Source organism: Meleagris gallopavo, chromosome 6, assembly GCF_000146605.3.
Source record: "Meleagris gallopavo isolate NT-WF06-2002-E0010 breed Aviagen turkey brand Nicholas breeding stock chromosome 6, Turkey_5.1, whole genome shotgun sequence".
Lineage (NCBI taxonomy): Eukaryota > Metazoa > Chordata > Aves > Galliformes > Phasianidae > Meleagris > Meleagris gallopavo.
In genome coordinates this window covers 149422-157750 of record NC_015016.2, presented here as the reverse complement: position 1 = coordinate 157750, position 8329 = coordinate 149422, and the positions used below count along the sequence as shown (strand labels likewise).

Below are 8329 nucleotides of genomic sequence, written 5' to 3'. Positions count from 1 at the left end.
AGTGCCCCCCGCCCGTTCTGTGCACTGCACCCTCATGACAACGTGGCCGCTGCCACGGGCCAGTGGTGGCCAAAGATGCCCTGTGAATGTCCCATATCGGAAGGGACCCACAAGGGCCACTGAGTCTGACCCCTGACCCCATACAGGGCCAACAAATGCTATGTTTGAGAGCAACGTCCCAATGCTTTGCGAGCTCCAGCAGCTCAGGGCTGTGCCCACCGCCCTCTGGGGCTGAGCCTCTCCCTAACCCAACCCCCCCCAGCCCTCCCCTGACACAGCTCCATGCCATACCCTCAGGCCCACAGTAGCAGTGGGGACCTGTATCAGGGACTTTCTGGGTGAGATGGAAGCAATGCAGCCCTGGGAGCCACAGAGGTGTGTGCAGGTGCAGCCATACACAGATCAGGGTGCATGCAGGATGCTCAGAGGCTGGATCTCCAATAAGCTACGCAGTGAGGCCTCTGCTCCCTTCTATCTGAGCAGCACTAACACACACACACCCTGCAGAAAGATAACCAAGAACAGGCACGTGTACAGACAAAACATTTTACTGATTCCACAGCCTGAGAAAGGGATGAGAGATTTCCTACAAAACACTGGTCCCACTCACAAAGCAAATGCTCCAGGCTGCGGCAGAGGGAGGGCCCATCTCCTCCACGCAGCCCCCGGACTCAGAGGTGTGTGATGATACCATTGCAGCAGCTGACTTGCCCTACATTGCTGGGATTTACTGTGACAGTTACCTGGGCAGGGACAACCAGTATCAGCCCAAGCTGCAGCAGAGCCGTCTGCCAGGCCTTCACCTTACAGCCTGTAAGGTAGCAACCATCCTTGTCTCGTGGAGCTTTGCAGTACCATGGTGCTGGGGACAAGTGCAGGACAGTGTGAGAATGGCCTGGAGTATTTCAAACACCGTGGGCACAGCTGTGCAGCCCAGCCCTGTCCTGTGCACCATGGATGCATGCGATAGGAAGTGGCCCAGGCAATGCCACCTTATGGCCCTTCAGACCTTCACAGGTGGCCAGGAATGAAAAATCTAAAGTAATTGGTTCCTCACACTCCCTGCCCAGAGAGGGGCACACACTTCATAATTTCAAGTAATCACATCAAACAATTAAATGGAGAAAAAGAACTCAAGTGTGCTAGCAGCTTGGCCTGCGTGGCGATGCCAGCAGGGCTGGCTATTCTCTACACGTGATTTGTGTTTCCCAGCAGTGCACCTGGTGGCTCACGTGGTTCCTGGGGCCACCAGCACCTCTCTGGCCTGGCTTTATCACCTACCAGGCTGCCACTCCGTGGGACAGCAGAGGTAGCTAGCATAACTATTCTTCCACGTGGTTAGTTATAGAGGGATTGTGCATGGCTTCTGGTCACAGCAGGGACGAGCAGAGGGAACACTCCAGTGCAGAGAAGCTGAGATAGCAAGACCCACCTGGACACCTTCCTGTGCAACCTACCATAGGAACCTGTGTTAGCAGGAGGGTTGGACTGGAGGATCTCCAGAGGCCCCTTCTGACCCCTGTGCTTCTGTGATTCTGTGTCAGCCAACACATCCAAGGCAAGGGGGTCCCTGTGCAGGCTGTGCTGCAGCACAGGAGGAATCCTACCTGCAGACTTTTCTTAAAAGCATTATTAGCTTTTAAGAAGCTATTAGCCATCTTGAGGGCTGGCCTTCTTCAAGGGAAGATAGCTGCTGGGAACTGACCCACAGCATCCCTGCAGAGTCGCGGGTTGTGTTGTTCTGCCTGTCCTCCAGCTCAATGGACAGGTGTTCCCCAGCAGATCTGATGTTTAGTGGATTTAATCAGCAGGATGGGTTATCAGACAAGCATGGCCAGGACACGGTGGGATCTCAGAAGTGCCCCGCTCTCCACCTGGCAATCGTGGCCAAGAAACAGTCACCAAAATGAAGAGCTCACTGGGAATTCACTCTGATTTTCCAGTTTGAGACCCTTCTGTCCTTCCACTTCACTGTTCAATTCTGTTTCCAAAACAAAGTGGTCGGCTCCAGCATCAAATAACAGCTGAGCTCAACAGCTGCTTACAGCTTCCTTTGACTGGGCTGCAGGAGACATACCTGCTCATGTGGGGAGGTCAGTTTGGGAAAGTTTCATGCATCAGCCAGCAGACACAAAACTGAGGGATGGTAAAGCATTTTGTATCACCAGAGGCTTCTGTAATTTGTTCTACATAATGGCATCCAGGCTTCGATTCATTCTCCAACCATGGAAAGTCCATCTGATGAATGGTACACAACCCCAGTGGCCCACCGTGTGCAAAAATCTGTCTCGATGCTCAGTTTCTCCCTAGGGAAACAAGCAATTTGGATCTCTCCTGTTGTCGTTTGTTGCCTCCCAAACTGCCACCCTATTTCCTAGTTTCACAACAGGCCGGACTGCGCTCCCACCATAGCAGTGGATGTGCCAGTTCTTGAATGGGAACCGGTGCCGCTTGAGGGTGCCTTCCAAGTTGGGATATCACAAGTCTAGGATTATCTGGAAGTATGTGTTCTGCAGCAACCACCAGGAGTGCATTCACTGAACAGCTCTGGCTGCAGCAGGCACCGAGCTGACACTTCTTGAGTGCCTGGTTCAGTGTGTGAGGAGCGCTCTGGCCGGGCACTCCGGGGCTCCTTAGGGCTGGGGCCAGCTTTGTGTTGCTGTGGCAGACACGGGCTGCTCTGCTTTGGGCTGCTGGTTTTCTAGGGCTTTCTGGCGTTCGTGTATTTGCTCATGGCGCAGAAGGTGAGTTCGGCGGGTGAAGCATTTCTTGCAGGTGGAGCAGCAGTATGGCCTGTCCTTGGCGTGGGTCTTCAGGTGACGCTGGAGGGAAGAGGGGCACGAGAGGCTCTTACTGCAAAGGTTGCATTTAACCACACTCCTTGTGTGAGTGCCAGGCATTTGCTGTTGTGAGAAATAGGGTCTGGATAGCTCCTCCTTGGCCTGGCCCAGCCAGGACCCCCCTGCACGTGTCCTGTAAGCCAGGCTTTGGGCACTGCCATGAAGAGACCTGCAGAGCTTCTTCCTCGGCCCCATCCTCAATTCCGGGTGGGTGTTCCCCCAGACCTTGGCCGCAAAGGCCCTCTCTTGCGTGTGGATGCCCTGGTGAAGGACCAAGCGTTTTTTGTCAGTGAAGCTGATCTCACACATCGTGCATTCATAGGGCCCCTCCTTGGCGTGGCTCCGCTGGTGGATGATGAGGTTGATTTTCAGGCGGAAGCGCTTTCCACACTCGGTGCAGGGGTGCGACCACTCACGGACGTAGCCGCGCCGGCAGTCGCCCATCAGCAGGCTGTTGCTCGCATACCTGCTTGGCTTCTTCTTGCTCTTGGGTTTGGCTTGCTCTCCTGGGCACTTCTGGCCCTCTGGGCCGAGAGAAGGTGCAGATGCCTCATGTGATGCCATGGGCCTTTCCTCTTTCACCTTGACGCTTTCAGGAAGAGAAGCCGCTTCAGAGGCCTTTTCATTTTCTAACAGAAAGACTTCCTCTGAAAAGAGACAGTGGAGCCATGAGTCACTCACCCTCTTAGAGCAAATCTGAGGTTTTGGTAAGGTCTCAAAGCACTGAGCACACTTCTTAATTGAGCTGCCAACATATCTGAGAACGCAGCGTGCAGAGTTGCTGCCCACATGCATTAAGCAAACCAGTGGGTGTCAGGGGCAGATCTGCTGCTCCCAGAAGAACTCGGCTGTGGTGCCACCAGGGCAGGTTGTGCAAAGGGACCCACCCCTAAAACCACAATACCAACAACGGCCACAAGGTGTAGCACGATAAAAAGCCATCGGAGGGCTGCGATCTGCAGCATCTCCAGGCTCTTTGCTTCTGACAAACTTGAGTCTGTCGGTAAATGCCAAATGTTACAGGCAAATGAGCACACTTCCGCTAATTTCTGACAGAACTGTCTCCAATTGGACTCATTCCTTCTGTGGAGATGATAGAGCTGAACACTGTGCCTGCACCAGAGCCCTTCCTTACTGGGTAGCAAAAGAAACATTCCCCACAGCCCTCATTCCAAGCCTGTTGGAGCTGCTTCCTGCCTGCTGTGCACGGCATCTCCCACACACGGGGATACTCACCGGAGCCAAACTCTGCCGGGTCATCTTCCACCTCTGAGTCGGGATGATCTTCCCTGCTTGACTCCTCTTTCTGTGCACTCATGGACAAAACGTGCATCACCACCCTGGGAAATTCTGTTTGTAAAGGAGATAAAAGCAATTTTAAACATCCCAGTTTTCTGTCTCCTTGCTTTGGTGTGATGCTAACTGGAGATGTGTCACATGCACGGTGAGGCACTGGCACGGGCTGCCCAGAGGGTGGGGGTCAGCATCCTTGGAGGTGTTCCAGAACCACAGAGATGTGGCACTGAGGGACGTGGTCAGTGGGCATGGTGAGGGTGGGTTCAGGGCTGGACCAGATTTCAGTAATCTTTTCCAACTTTAATGGTTCTATGACATCAAAAATGTGCAAGGTATCAGCAGGAATTGGAACGAAGCCACACAGCAGGATCAAAAGCAGAGAGAGGTCTGAGAAGAGTCACCGAAGTGCCACAAGCCATCACTTCTGCAGAGCAGCCTCATCCCTCCTCAACTCTCTCCACTGATCCTAGAGATGGCATTTCTTCTATGACTTGTCTTCAGAACATTAAACATCTTCTATTTTCCCTATTAGCACATTGATAGCACACCCCAGGACTTCTGCCTTCCCCTGCTAATGCTCCTCTAAGCACAGAAGCCAGCCATACCCTCCTCCAGACACTGCTGGGAGATCTGAGAGCAGGGACTGGAACAGCTGGGGAAGCACATCCTCCTGGCACCCTGGGAACTTACTTGTGCCACTTTTCACAGGGACTTTTTGTTTTCCCAAAGCCTCTTCCTTCTGGTCCGTCTCTTTCACTGTTTGTGGGGGTTCCTGACTGTCTTGGATAAACGGCTCTGGGGGCTCCTGACCGTCTTGGAAACAGAGCTCTTCATTCTTATCAGTCTGGGATGGGATGTCAGGATTGGACACAGCGAACTCTGCTTAGGGACAGAGAAGCAGATGACAGCATGTTTTGTTAGGAACTGGCTACAACATCACTGTGCTGAAAGGTCAGAAACTTCAGAATGACCGTTCCTCCTTAACCCCAGAGATGGCAGGCAGTAAGGACAGACACAAATGTTATCCGTGCTCTAACAGGCAAAGTGGTGCTGATTTCATGGTGTTATGGCAGGATCCACCCATAAGGCACAACTGTAGCTCAAGTACAGAGAAAATCTGAGTAACAGGACGTGACTTAAAATCTGAATGGAGAGGGAAAAACCCATGATGCCCATCGAACATCACTTCCACCTCCTAAGGAGCACTTCATAAACCAACCTGCACAGTCACGATGGGGTTCCTATAGTTTCAGAGTAACTTTTCTCCAAGGACAGAGCCTGCCCTTTGCCTGTCACTGTTCACTTCGCCTTTCCTGAAGCTTCTGTAGCCCCCAGCTTCTAATTTCAACAAGAAATAGCTCTCAAACACAGCTCCACCTCTGGCTCTGACTGCAGCTTTCCAGCATCTTCTACCTTTCTTGCTTGGCCTTCAAAATCTTGCAATTCACTTTTCCAACTCTTTCTTGCCACGCCCCATGGCTCTCCTGACTCCTTTTGCAACCCCTAGAGCAAGCATGGCTGCTCCAGCCTCCTCCTTCCATTGCAGGCTCCTACTTCCAACCAGGTCTCCTCTCTCAGCAAAGCAAGCAGTACTGTCCTCAGAAGCACTGGGGCTGATGCGTGCAATCAGGTGAAGGACTGCAGAACTGCCCAGGAAAAGGGCTGGAACTGACCATGAGGTCTGCCCTGCTGCTGCAGGCTCTACTCAAAGGAGCACTCTGTCTCCACGGGATTCATCTGGCCAAGCATAAACGTTTCTCTTGGAAGTAAGTAAGATTCGAGGCACTCCATGGAGATTTAGACAATACAATCAAAATACAAAAGAACCTCAGAGCAGGTCATACCTAACAGACATCAATGGGAGATCTGACAAGGCTGAGACAGGAACTGCCACGTCCCTCTGGCGCATGTGAAACTTACCCCTGTCAGCTTCCACACGGACGTCTTTTCCCAAAGCCTCCTCCACCTGGTCCATCTCTTCTGGTGCCTGCAGGGGCTCCTGACGACCTTCGATGCACGTCTGCAGGGTATTCTGACTATCTCTGATACACATTTGTGTGGGCTCCTGACCATCTTTGAGGCGTGTCTTCAGCTGCTCCTCGCTGTCTTTGCTGCAGCCCTGTCTGGGCTCCTCGCTGCCTTGGATGTGTGCCTGCAGAGGTTCCTCACTGCTTGGGCTGTGTGTCTGTGTGAGCTCCTGCCCATCCTGGATGGTCTGTGGGGGTTCTGAACCGTCTCGGTTGAGCGTCTGCGGGGCCTCCCAACAGTCTTTGACACAGAGCTCTTCACCCCTCTCAATTCGAGACAGGATGTCAGGCTTGGAAACGGCATAGTCTGCTCAGAGAAGCACAGGACAACATGTTTTGTTAGGAACTAGCTGTTACTGTAGCAAATTGCCCAACACTTCAGAGTGACCATTCTTCCTAACCCCAAAGGCTGGCAGGCAGCCTGGACAGACACAGACCTCCCACCTGCACTGACACAAGGGAGAACGGCGGCTCCGTGGTGGGATTCACACATCAGCAGAGCTGTTGCTCAAGTACAGCAAAGATCTAAATAATGGACGGTGACCTAAAACCTCAAAGGAGAGGCTCTGAACTTAACATTTTCCTCCAATCTCAACATTAGCAGTGATTTGAAGATGGCTGATCTATTGCTATCAGATTAGTTTAGTTCTGAGGTAGGGACAGAAAGATTCCTGCTCCATAGCGATGGCTACGTCAGATGGACCATTTTAAGAACAGGTTTGTTGTTTCTACAGAGTACTGCTAGAAAAATCAAGTCTCTATTGAGAAAAGTGAAGTCTCATTGTCAGTAACTGCATGGACCACCACACTACTAGTTGCCCAAGAAGCAGTTTCTGATAAGAAATATCTTCTAGCCCAAACCATCCAAGAACACGTCAAATGTCCTTAGAAGGACTAAACATGATTAAGTTGGTTCTTTATCAAGGCACGTGCGAAATGGTCCCTGTCACTTTAAATCAGTGACAAAAAGACAGAAAACAAAACGTCGTTCAAGATGCAATTATCAGATTTCACCTAGATAACTCCTGAACTGTGCTGGAAGATCATGATGGTTCCCTGACCATCCTGAATCCTCTTATACAGTTATTAAGAACAGCATCACACATGATTTATTTTTTTTTTTAATAAATAATAGATGCTGTTTGCATTATTATCACTACTATTAACTATTACTGGTATATATTACCTATCAGTTATAGGTTTTGTTTACTGCTAACAAGCAGGAAGGATGGAAAATGATTGGCTGCCCAGGTTCTGCAAGCTATGGGCAGTCAGCCCCACTGAACAAGAGAGAAACAGCCCGAGTTAAACAGAAGAGAAGCTCACTGGGAGAAGCAGAGCCCGTGCCTTACCCAGGGAAATCAGGGTCTCGTAGTTACCCCTCATCACAGCTTTGTACAGATCCTTCTGCCAGCTGTCCAGTCTCTCCCACTCCTGCTCGTTGAAGTACACGGCAATGTCATCAAATGTGACGGGCACCTGGAATCACAAGTTAACATTACACGCTCGGTGACTTGCTTGCTGCAATTACAGATAACTGGAAATAGCACACATGAAGGGAATGCCTGGCTTTGGTCACAGGAGCTGAGGGCAAAGCATGCCTGGCCACACGGGGGCTTGCAAGTCTTGGTTTCACAGGTGCTCATCTGCCCCAGCCCATCACTGAGAGCAGAGCGCTCCAGCATTTCCGCAATTTGTGCCATTTGTGCTTCCAGGGGCCCGCGTGCAGAGCCACTGTGGGCTGCAGCTCCTCAGACAACTCAAGGCGGGAGCGGCACCAGGGACAGAGCGGCAGGACAAGCACGAAAGCCGCAGCCCAAGCTGTAGATACGACAGGATCTCCGCCACGCTCTCTGCCACATCTCTGTGCACTGACGCTGGCAGCAGCGCAGCCCCAGGGCTCACCATCCCAACCGCGGGGATGAGGACCGGCCCTTCCTCGCCACCAAGGCGCTCGGGGCTCACGGCACTGCGGCAGGACTGTGAGTGCAGCCCCGTGCCTTCACCTTGGGCACCTCGCCCCTGGTGCCAGGGGGCAGCCGCAAGATCCAGAAGTTCCTGTTCTTCAGCAGGTTCTCCACGTTGTCCAGGCGCTGCTGGAGGTGCCCGTAGCCCTGCAGCAGGTTGCCCAGGGCCGCCAGGTTGCTGCCCAGCTCTCCCACCAGG

The 8329-nt window shown here is 52.3% G+C and overlaps 1 protein-coding gene across 1 annotated transcript in view; it reads right to left on the bottom strand.

Annotated features, from left to right (window-relative positions):
* Nucleotides 1–8329, bottom strand: part of MAP4 (microtubule associated protein 4) — a 241347-nt gene that overhangs the window by 104567 nt on the left and 128451 nt on the right.